The sequence below is a fragment of the Ailuropoda melanoleuca genome, chromosome 8 (assembly GCF_002007445.2).
Source record: "Ailuropoda melanoleuca isolate Jingjing chromosome 8, ASM200744v2, whole genome shotgun sequence".
In the NCBI taxonomy this organism is placed as follows: Eukaryota; Metazoa; Chordata; class Mammalia; order Carnivora; family Ursidae; genus Ailuropoda; species Ailuropoda melanoleuca.
The window spans coordinates 86,371,500-86,383,588 of NC_048225.1; the positions used below are offsets into that span (position 1 = coordinate 86,371,500).

General features: G+C 50.6%; 1 protein-coding gene and 1 long non-coding RNA gene across 6 annotated transcripts in view; one reads left to right on the top strand and one right to left on the bottom strand.

The window, feature by feature from the left end:
• Positions 1-9,876, bottom strand: part of LOC117803425 — a 28,457-nt gene extending 18,581 nt beyond the window's left edge. Inside the window, exons 1-2 of the long non-coding RNA XR_004627278.1 lie at positions 9,497-9,876; positions 8,730-8,835 (exon numbers count right to left, since the gene is read on the bottom strand). This is a non-coding gene — a long non-coding RNA (uncharacterized LOC117803425). The remainder of the gene's footprint in view (positions 1-8,729; positions 8,836-9,496) is intronic.
• NMNAT2 (nicotinamide nucleotide adenylyltransferase 2) overlaps positions 1-12,089 on the top strand; it is a 180,869-nt gene that overhangs the window by 110,877 nt on the left and 57,903 nt on the right. The window lies entirely within an intron of this gene.

Here is a 12,089-nt window from a genome sequence, read left to right on the forward strand (position 1 = left end):
GGAGGCCCATGCAATATTTTGGCAGAGGTCTTCTCAGAGAACATGGGTTCCATTTGGAGTTTGTAAAAGGGGTGCAGGGTGGGGCATGCTGTTGGCAAGAGATTTGCCTGGGTGAGTGGGAGGCAGACTGTGCTCCCCTGGGGAGGGGAGCCCTGAATTGTCAGCAGTGTGCACCTGGCACCCTGAAGAGGCTGAGGCAGGAGGGCTGAACAGAGGGAGAGAGCGGGGAGCCCTCCAGAAAGGAAGGGAGTTTAGAAAGAAAGCCTGGTGGCTTTTCATGATGCGGTGAAGGTGTTTACATTCCAGGCTTCCCGATTGCCTTGGCCACCCCTGGGCCGAACTTGCCTCTGTTTCCTCTGCCACTCAGCCCCACGGGTATCTGCCTTCCTTTCATCCGGTCCATGCAGCAGGGTTCCCTGCCAGCAACTCACCTCCAGCTCCCATCTCTTCGCCTTCGTCCTTCTCCATTGCCCCCCTGCTCCCCTCTTCCCCAGCTGCAGCCGCAAGCAGGCCCTGGCAACCCTCCACCCAGCCCCCTGCCCAGGTGGCCAGGCATGTTTTATGACAGCAGCTGTGGGCTTTCCTGTGTGAGCGCTCAGCGCACCCCTGCCCCCGCCCCAATTCCTCGAGCTTCTGTTCTGTCACGGGAACTGCCATGATGGGTTCAGGGTGGAGGGGACCCCAGCTGAGACTTGGGCTGCCCCTCTGCCGGAAAATCAAGCATGGACCTCTAACAAACCCCAGTTCCACATGTTTAGCCAGCTGACCTCTCTACCACCTTACCACTGACGGCTTGCAAGGCCCTGTAGAGCGCTCAGCTCTGCTGGGGCCAAGCCATCCCTGCAGCTCCATCCCTGGAGCTCACCTTGGGGATTCCCCAGAGGAAGATGGAGGGAGGGAGGAAAGCAAACACACTTGGCAGGAAGGCAGGAGAGGGACAACCCCCTTTGGAAAGATGGACAGCTTAATGAGGCTCTGACAATGTCCCTCTGTGAGGGGGACAGTAAGCGTTTGGATAATGGTCTTAACGGGGAGATTCTTTTATGATTATGATCCCCATGATGATGCCCATGGTTACGGTTCTCATGGCAAGGTTAGTAGGAAACTGCCAAGGGCTATGCCCACCAGCCAAAGCCAACTCAAGCAGTCTCCCATGCAGGCAGGAACACAGAGATTGCAGCTGCTCCTTAATGACTTGGAGACATGTACACTTCAATTGCATTTAAATGGACCATTTTACCTAATTAAGAGTCAGGATCAGAGAGTTAAAAATTGAAGTGTCCTATTTCCTCAATGTTAAGATGCATGCTTTTCATGTTGAACATTCCTAAAATTGGAATGTCATACAAACTTATTTTTAATGTAGTGCTTCTCCCCCAGCACACACACACACACACACACATTATTGAATGCTTGTGGTGCATGTTAAAGTTAAAAAAATATAATAGCATTATTGTTACTTTAGTCTATGTTGGTGGTGGGGACAGAAATCACTTCAGCAAGAAGAGGGATTTAATTATAATAATCATGAACCCCTGTGGGCAAGAATGGGCCTCAGGGAGGCTAGAAACTCAAATTTGGAACACTATGGGGATTCCTTGAAGTAAACTGATCTCTCATCTTTGCCTCTTCTGTGTACCTGATTCATCAATCATTCATTCTGCTGACTTGTGACCTCTATACCTCAAGATTCACAGTGTAAGATGGTCAACCACGGCCTCCAGAAGGACCAAATCTTTCCATCTCCATGTTTTTCTGTCTCTCTCTCCTCCAGTCCTAATATCAGGGGGGAAATTCCTCTGTGTCCTTCTAGTCCAATCAACTGTGAGTGGAGTGGAGAACAGGGCCACATTTTTCAAGATGGCTGCTAGCTTTTGGTCTCTGTGGATTCTCAGGTCGATATAGGGAGACGCTGTAAATTGGACAGACGTTCCTTAAGAAATCCCTACAGGGGGCAGAAGTTTACTACTACGATACATCATTCCAGTGGCACTATGAGTTGGAGCTGGGAAGGACTGTAGGCTGGACACTGGGAGACAAGCCACTTAGACTAGAATCAGGAGGACTGATGGCTGTGATGGCAAGTCTGGTGGGCAGATCAGCAATGGCCATGCTGCCTCACTCAGGGCTGCCCAGGGCTTTGCACGGATCTCCGCCTCCCTCAGGAAGGACTCGAGGACAGAGGGACCATTGCCCAAGAGCATCTGAGGTGTGGCAGGGAGGCAGAGATGGTGAATCACAAAAAAGAGCTCTTCTAGAAAGGCTCATTGACCTTTAGATTAGCACCACAGAGGCACTTTCCAAAATGCTCTCTGAGGGTCCAGATTTGCTGATTTCATCCTCTGACTGTATCCAAAGAAAGCATAGCCCCTCCACAGTCTTTGGAAGAAAGAGGGGTGGGGCAGGTGGGTGGAGAGGAAGCCGGGAAGCCAGGGTCCCAAGTTGTGGTGTCTGGCCCCTCACCTTTTTCAGGGACCTGCCAACTCCGTCTGCTCCAGTGGCTGGGGTCCAGCTGCAGTGCTGTGTGGTCTTCGGTTCCAGGACCAAATGATGAGCCCCTCGCACGACACCTGCCTCTCTCCTCTCTGGCCCTGAGCTCTGGCCGCAGCAGCCTCCCTGCCTGCCACGGAAACTGCCGAGGCAGCTGATGGCGATGAGCCGCCGACCCAGAGACTTGGCAGGAGAGCTGCTTGCTAATTTGGAGAGGATATTAAGTGAGAAAGGGTAGTGTTCAGTGCGAGCTCCCCTGAAAGCCAGGGGAGCCAGGGAGCAGACAGGGGCAGGGAGGAGCTGCGAGGAAAAGCAATAGTCTCCCAGGGCAAAAGAAGAAAAACAGCAGCCAAAAGGACTATTTTTATTTCCAGTTCTCCAGGCACCACTCCCAAGAGATCTGCCCAAGTGACTCACGAATGTCCTTTGTGCACAGAGAAATCACCTGGTATGTGGGCACAGAGAGCTCTGTGCTTACTGAATAAATATCCCCTCTCTTCTTCAGCCATTCACCCCTACCACCCACTCCATGGCAAACCATTCTGGGAAACTCTAGTCTCTGCGCGGTGTGCAGATTTCTGAATTGGTAAGAGTTGTTGGAACCCAGACAGTAACAGGCATTGGTACATATGAGCTGTCAAGGTAACAAGGGGGATTGCGTGCAAATATGGCCCATTTGGCTTGCTGGATTGTTGATTCTTATGCCAACACATCTCCATAATTTGCTGTGTGAACAGAGATAAATTATCTCACCAATTTCTGTTTCTACTTTCCCATTAAAGAAACAAAACAAAACAAAACAAAACCATGAGCACTGCTGGGAAGTGGTAATGGTGGCAGCCATCCCAACCCTTTTGCTCCTGTGTGGTATGACTGGAGACTGATTCCATTCATCTCCTTATCTTGGTCTTCCCCAGTCTTCTTCCATCCACCTGGTTATACAAGCCCTTCTCTAACCCCCAGAGCCAAACCCTCAGCTACCCTGGTAATTCTTCCTCCAATGCGTATCTTGAGTCTATCCTCTTTCCATCTCCCTTGTCAACTCTTTTTTTTTAATATTTTATTTATTTATTCGAAAGAGATAGAGACAGCCAGCGAGAGAGAGAACACAAGCAGGGGGAGTGGGAGAGGAAGAAGCAGGCTCATAGCGGAGGAGCCTGATGTGGGGCTCGATCCCATAACGCCGGGATCATGCCCTGAGCCGAAGGCAGACGCTTAACCACTGTGCCACCCAGGCGCCCCCTCCCTTGTCAACTCTTAACCTCTTCTGTGGCAGTAGTGCTGCTCTAGCTTCTCAACCCACTCTCCTCACAGCCCAGAGTGTTTTCCGAAAGCAGAAGCGAAACCATGCCACTTTCTTAAATCCCCTCAATGACATCACCTTTCCCTTACGGTACACCCAACATGGTCTGTTGCCTGCAGAACCCCTCAGTGATGTTAGACTTTTCATGTTCTGGAACCCACTGGACGTTAGCCTGCCTTAGAGTCTTTCTCATGCTGTTGCCTCCACTTGGAATGCTCAACCTCTAAATCTCTGCCCCTGGATCCTCCTCCGCATTCATACCTCAAATGAGAATTAGTTTCCCCACCTACCCATCTATCTTCCTGACAGCCATATTTAAGTAGCTCTCTTCCCGTGTTCCACGTGTTCCTGATTACTTCATTCTGTTCATTACCTAATTATTTCATTCTGCTCATGGTTCTCAATTTGCATTTATGTCTTTATCTGTATACTTCAAAATAAATACCAGTCTTTTCTGTCTCCGTCCTTCAGGTTGTAAGCTCCATGAGGGCAGGGACATATCCCTTTGGCCCACTTCTGACCATTAGCACCCAGGCAGGGTACACAAGACATAGCAGGTGCTATAAATATTTATTTACTTCTTTTGTGAACACCTGTGAGGTGTGAAGAGTGGTACTATGTGATGGGCCAATAGTGATGAAATAAAGCAGACTGCCCGCATAGAGCTGATGGTCATAACACATGATTTAACTACTATTTGAGTGTGGGGGGGGGGGAAAGGTGATGGTTCTTTTAATATCCACACCACAGTGCGATTGCATTAAGAAACCCAAAGTAATAGCAACAGACCGACCTGGCTTCCTCCACTGGGGAAATAATATAAGGTGAAAGATTTTATGCATGTAAAGTAGCTCCATCCCGGTGTAATTCTTTGGGCCTATTTAGACATATTCTTTAGAGGTTTCTGATGCATTTTCCCCAAACCATCGAGCATTAAATTAGCTTAAAGAAAGCCATAAAGATTGCCCTGAGTCTTGTAAAGAACATGACACTTTTCATTTTTCCATTTTATTCATGCAGATAAATGTATGTATCTCTCCAGAGTATTTATGGATTTTAATCCTTCTACAAGGTGACTGTGTTTGCATTCAGTTGAAAGAGAGGGAATAAAATCCTCTTACCTACACTGAGGAAGAAATTGAATCTAGAGTGGAGCTGGCTGAGGTAGGAAAAGAGCACTGGCTAGGGTTTGGGAAGCTCAGATGCTGGGGTCAGTCCTCCCACGAAGTAACCGGCGAGTCAGGTCATCTCACGGGGCCTCAAGTTTCTCAATTGGAGAGTCAAGGGACTGGACCTACTTAGGTGTCCTGATCTACTGGGGGCAAGAGACCAGGATGGATGGATGATGGTGAAATGGGAGACCCTGGGTGAGCGGCCCCTAATCATCTGCTTTGTACCCAGAGAGAGGAGGATTTGGTGTGCCTTCTGGCTCCCAGGTAACCCGGAGGATTTCTCTGTTGGACCACAGTCATTGAACCCACGTTTACTCTGTTCACACTGAACCACACTGACACTCTACTGGGTAGGTTCTGGGGGTCCAGAGATTCAGTCATTCAATAAGTATTTATCAAGTACCTGCTACTCACAGCACCAGGAACTGGGTACATAATGGTGATGGAAGCAAAGCCTAAGTTCCTACCTTCACGGAGTCTAAGTCTGGGGGAGACAGGTTGTAAGTAAAGAGAAAGAAGGAAGTACAATGTGAAGCGTTAAGAGGACGGAAGCAAGGGGCCGAGATGGAGAAGGACACAGGCAAGCCCTTAGGGGTCAGAGAAGACTTTCCAGAGAAGGTGGCATTCATTTGAAGGATTGAAAAGGAGGAAGGGAGGGCTTGTTCAAAGGCAGGAAAAGGCTTAGAGTATGGAAGAACTCAAGGAAAGCCAGGGGAGCTGGCATTCAGTGGTCCAGGAAGAGGCTTTTTTTTTTTTTTAAAGATCTTATTTATTTAACAGAGAGAGACCGTGCAAGCAGGGGGAGCGGCAGGCAGTGGGAGAGGAAGAAGCAGGCTCCCCATTGAGCAGGGATCCCAATGTGGGGCTCGATCCCAGGACCTTGGGATCATGACCGGAGCTGAAGGCAGACGCTTAACAACTGAGCCACCCAGGCGTCCCCAGGAAGAGGCTTGAATTAAGGGTGGTGAAGAAGGCAAAAGCCAGACCACACAGGGCCTTCTGGGTCAAAGTAAGAGGTTTGGATTTGGATTTGGAGTAAGGCAAATAGTATGACTGGCTTTACTGTCACCAGTGTGAGATTTCCCAGTTTGAACAGCACAGTGTACACACACTTAATTTTGTGTATTTCCCTATGACAAAACTCAGCTAATGAGAGTCCATTTGCCCTTCTCAGGGCAGATAACACAGTAAGTTCTGGCACTCTATTTTAATACCCTCTCAGCAATTTCAGAATTCCTCGCTCCCTTTTCCCTCTCCCTTTCTCCCTGGATTTGCTCAAAATTCCAAGGGGCATGTGTATCTTTCTGATGTTGAAGGAAGGGCACCTGACCCACGCTGGTCCTCGCTGGCATCTGCTGTTTTAATGTAGCTTGGCATTTGTTCTGTTGCCCTGGGCTACATGAATTAACTTCTCTAGGGGTCTTCCCTTCCAAGTTCTGCCTTCTCTGCCCTTACTGCTCTGCCTCCTCTCAGGTCCCCAGTTTGGTCACCCACCCTGAAGCTTCTGACTTTGGGACCACTTGCACATTTTACGATGATCCCCCACCAGGCCCCCAAGCTAACCTTTGTCCCACTTTGGCACCTAGGCATTGATCCAATCTCCCCACCTCACAGGAAGCAAAGATACTGGGTGGGGCAGGGGGGAAATGGTGGGAAGGTAGTATCTCAATATCTCTGCCTAAATCTGCTCATTTACATTAACAGTGCATCCCTTGCTGGTGCTGAAACTTTTGTTCAGAGTTGCAGAGGGTTAGTGGGATCAAGTTCTTTCCATTCTCAGATTCTCAAACTTTTCCAATTTGGACTCCATGCCACAGTCATGAGGGCGTGGGGGCAGCAGTGAGGCAGGTTCCAGCCTCGGTTGAAATGCACTCCCTTTCCAATCCCATTCTCCTCTAAGCTCCACTACAGAAGAAATGAGTGTCACCTGGAGGATGGTGATGAAGGTGAAGCTGGAAAGAAGCTGGTGGGGTTTAGAGACTGTTGATGGATCAGATGGGGGTGGGGAGGTCATGGGAGAGGGAGAAATGGAGGATACCTCCCTGGTTGCTGGCTTTAGCAACTAGGTCCTGGGTAGTGTTGTTGTTGCAGGGAGGGAACAAGCAGGTGGGGAGTGGATTTGGGGATGGATATCAAGAATCTAGTTTTGTATGTCTCAAGTTTGAGATATTTGTGAGAGACATCCTAGCGAGAGATGTCAAGCAGATCATTTGATTTCATTTCTTTTTTTTTTTTTAAGATTTTATTTTTTTATTTGACAGAGAGAGAGAGACAGCCAGTGAGAGAGGGAACACAAGCAGGGGGAGTGGGAGAGGAAGAAGCAGGCTCCCAGCAGAACAGGGAGCCTGATGCGGGGCTCGATCCCAGGACCCTGGGATCACGCCCTGAGCCAAAGGCAGACGCTTAACGACTGAGCCACCCAGGCGCCCCAGATGATTTGATTTCTGAGATTAAAGCTCGGGGTAGAGGTCTGCAAGGTGATGGAAATTTGGGAGTGGTCAACAGACAGATGGTATTTAAAATCATGGGAATGGACCTTAAGTAGTCTCATGTGTTCAGGTGGGGCTTAGGCTTTGATGTGTGGTCCTGAAAATTTCACCTCGTGATTTGGGTAAGAAGAGCTTAGGCTCCAGATGGCTGTTCCAGGGGCCCTGGGGACCCAGCTGGTGGATCAGTGATCCCTGACAACTGCTGCTACTCACTCAGCAGACTCTGTTAGTCTCGTGATATGTGGGAGCTCCCAGCTGGGGACAGAGGTTGGGACAGGCCCAGCTTGTGAAGCGTCAGGGTGGGAGGAGGGAGAGGTCTGGCCATCTGGATGGGGTGGGTGGAGCAGGATATTTCCAGGCAAGAAGGAGCTGTCCTTGCCCCAAGTGGTTGTGATTATTCCTGGAGCCTCCAGGCAGGTGCAGCACAGAATCGTGAAGAAGGAGAACTCAAGGCCCACTATACACAGGTCTGAGAGCCTGGGAGCATACGCCTGAACATGTTCTCTCCCTCAAGGGTCTCATGGGCAGATGATAATATTTATACCCCTTCTGTACTCATGAACCCACACAGGATAGTCTCAGAGGGTGTCATATTCCGGAAAGTCAGTTTAGCATTCACTTGAAATTTAAAAATTACTCCATCTTTACTGTCAAGGATGTTAAAGGCACTCAAATGCATAGCCCCAGTAATGTTAATTAAAATCTTATTTCTTTTTCTTCTCATATGATTTACGTGCCACAGCTGCTCAGGCACCACCACTGTCAAACCCAGCTCTCCCTCCCTCATAAATACACTCTCTTCTACGCCAGCCTCCCCGGAAGCCTTCCTCCCTGCCCTGTTCTCTCCCTCAGCCCTTTATTATGAATGTGTCAGGCCTCTCTCCTTGGAGGAAACATGCATCCTTTTGGAAAGTGAGGAAGGAGGTTTAGGGAAGTAGGTTGAAATGACAGGACTCTATCTGGGGGGAAGGAGGAATGGACATTTTTGTTTCATCACATATTTATGAGTTGACTGACACTTCCATGCTCTCTTTCCAACTTCCCAACAACCTCGCAGGGTAGTTACTCTCACTAATCTGACTTCATAGAGGAGGAAACGAAGGCTCACCCAGAGCCATGTAGCTTAAAAAAGGCAGGGAGAGGACGAGAGCTTCTTGCCAGCATGCAGGTGGCTGAGATGGGGGTGTGCCAATGAGAAAAATGGAGGGAGATGGTTTCTCTCCCTCACCCTGCCCCATTCCACTCCTTTCTCCCCGCTCTGCTCACCAGTCTCACCTGATCCCCTTTCAGCAGCAAGGACAGGGCAGTTCCATTCCTTGGTCAGGAAATTAGTTGAGAAACGAGGAACCAGGGTCTGTCTGGCTCCTCTCTGTTTCTTTTTCTGTAATAAAATGAAGAGGTTAAAACAGGTGACTTTGGATGAAATTCTGTGACCATAGCTGCCTTGTGACCCAGTCCCAAAATGGTGATGGACTCAGAGAAACAATCTTTGGATAGCCAAAAAGTCATTCACAAAGAAATCTCTGCTAAAACCTCTCAAAGAACACCAAAAGGATGTTCTTCTCAAAATAGAGCAACACTTCAAAAAAAAAAATCTCTCTCCCCATGTACATTTTGAATACAACTACCTCAGGCACTGACACCTCCCTCCACACCCCCAAAAACTGTTCCCAAGCCCAAAAGATTCACATCTTTCTTCTCTTCTCATCTCACTCAGGATCTATTTATTTCTCTTCCACCAACTCAGAGAGTTACTTTCCAGAGGAATTCAATCCACCCCATGTGGTTTCTCTCAATTACCCCAATTCGGCAGTGAAGACTGTGCTACCCCAGAGCTCCCCTCCATAGGCAGAGAAGGGGAGAGGGGAGAGATGCATAAGTCAGTTTCCTATCACACTGGGATGAGTCCAGGAAAACAGGATCCTTGCGTTCCTGGTACCCAGCACTGTGTGCTGGCACATAGTAGGTACTCAGCATCGGTGGAACGGAAGTAAGCAGGGCAGATTTTTTTAGGGGAGCCAACTAAAGCCCAGAGCACCCACCAGCGTCCAGCGGAGTCAACACCAGCGAAGTCTGACGTCTACTTCAGTGCGGTTTCCACCGTCGTAGGGGGTATCATGCGGGGGTGCGCACACACGTGTGTCTCCCGTGCAGGGGCTTCTGAGTCTGGGCCTGGTGTGATTTCTGACTCCACCACCTTAAGCAAGCCCTTAACTTCCCATCGGGAAACTGGGCTTAAAGATAGCATCCCCAGTAGAGCTGGTGTGATGACGAAATGAAAAGTAACAACAAAAAGGTGATGTCGACACGCATGCCCTCGGATTTCGGAAGTCCAACAAGGCGGAAGCGGAAGTCAGCCATTCGGGGCTTGTTGCCTCAGCACATGGGCGCCGAGGCCTACGGCTCACCCGACGCGGAAGGACTTAGGACTTTCCCAGGGTGGTGCAGTGTTCTGGTGCCCTCTCCTCCCGGGCCCTCCTCTCCCGGGTCACGAGGAGCCAGCCCCACCAGTTCCTCCCCCACCACCCTCTCCAGGGCATTTCCTTTCTCAGGGAGGACGAGATGACCTCGCTCTGGTTTCAAATTCCAAGACGGAACAGGAATAAATCCCGCCCCCCCCCCCCCCCCCCCCCCCCCCCCCCCCCCCCCCCCCCCCCCCCCCCCCCCACCCCCCCCCCCCTTCCCCTGTGCATCGTCGCCCCTCCCCCCTGGCCGGGAGCCGGCTCCAGAGGCAGGCCCTGTTTCTCCATCGGCCTGGGCTTGTCTCCAACAGACTAGGCCCGGCCCGTAAACAGGCCCGAGAGCCCCAGGACCGAGGCCCAGAAGAGGCCCAGGAAAGCCAAAGCGAGAGGAGCTGGGGCTGGGGCTCTGGCGCTGGGGAGGTGAGGCAGGGACCGGCTGGGCCAGGGGCGAGAGGCTCCCTTTCCCAGCTCCGGTAGTGGAAGTCAGAGCTTCCCTTTGTCAGTAAAAGAATTAGATCCCGTAAAGTCTATAGCACAGTGCCCAGTACATAAAAAGCACTGAGATTTCGACCATGATCCCAACTCCTGACACTACTGGAATTATTTATCTACGAGGCTCCCCCTCACACCAGGGGACTGGTCCCTGTCTGCAGGCGCTTGGATCCAGCTCACAGCTGCAGTGAACCAAGAAAACATTTTACTTTGGACACGAGGCAAAACTTTTTGAATAGCTCCTGTCATTAGCCAGGGTAGGGGCCTGTCTCTTGACCAGTGACCAAAGCCCTGGAGTTAATGGCTCCACTCGGGTTCTCTTGGGCTGGGGGATCGTGAATCCCTTTCCAGCACAACAGGTTAGCTTCGGCAGTCTCTGGGCCTTCACCTCTCTGTCGGTAAAGTGAGGGGGCAACTGAGTCAACTCTAAAGGGCTTTTCTGCTTGCAGAGACTGAATGAGTGACTTGACTGCCGGTAAAGAGAACTGGGGATCAGAGAAAGCATAGAGGACCAGGACTCAGGCCCAGTGTGGGGCGGGGGGTGGGGGTGGGGGCTGAGGTATAGAGGGGTAAAGCTGGGCCTCCCCTCTGGGATGGAAGGGCTGACCTGCCTGGTCACACTGCACTGAGGCTGCCACTTTCGAGGTCTGACCTGAGGGCTCCAATCTAGAGGAATCTACCCTACCTCGACAGAGACTGCTGAAATGATCATTTTATTTATTTACCCTGCCTACCCAAAGGGGGAGAGTCAGGGATTTTTTTTTTAAGACTATTTATTTATTTTAGAAAGAGAGAGAGAGAGTGTGTGTGTACACGTGTGTGTGTGCACGGGCAGGAGAGAGAAGCAGGGAGCTCCACTGGGGCTCCATCCCATGAACCTCAGATCATGGCCTGAGCTGAAACCAAGAGTCAGACGCTAAACTGACCAAGCCCCCCAGGCACCCCTGAAATGATCATTTTAGAGTGGCTCCTTTGGGGAGGCATGCTGAGGGTTAAATGTATGTATTAGACTTGGACTAGATAACATTCCTGGAACATACACAGGTCTAGTGATTAGTGGTGTCAGGATACCAAGCAACATCTGGCTGAGGGCAGGACGGGAGCACTGAGGTCTGGAACATGGAGACTGCCAAGGCCGCTGAATGAGAGCTCCAAAATGCAGAGCGGGGGCCAAGCAGGAGGACTCACTGCAGCTAGCAAAGAGCTCAGTTTCCACAAGTGCGAGGAATGGGAATCAGATAAGGGCCTATTTCCAACCTATTTTGCCTAGTATGCAATATTCCTGTGAATATTGGTCTGTTTTCAAGCACTCCCTCACTCACTGTTCCACTGAGTATCAATACTATTTAAGATGCTCTCTAAGGGCTGGGATTGGAGTGGGGAAGGCAGCAAGCTGCGTGAGATGCAGTCCCGCCCTCCGGAACATGAAATGTCAACACTCCTGGACAGCCCACCAGGAACCCGTGCCTGGGCCAGCTCCAAGGCCTGGGACACCCGGCGGGCTGGCTGGCCCTGGCTCTGTGGCTGGGGCTCCGGCCGCCTAGAAGAAAGTCTGGAATTGTTGTTTGGCTCGGCACATGCTCTTCTCAGACACAGAGAAAAGATGGGTCAGAAAGAACGTGTGTGGAGAATGAATCCTCTCCCTTTTCAAGCTAGAGAGCCTGCAGGGGAGAGAGGAGCT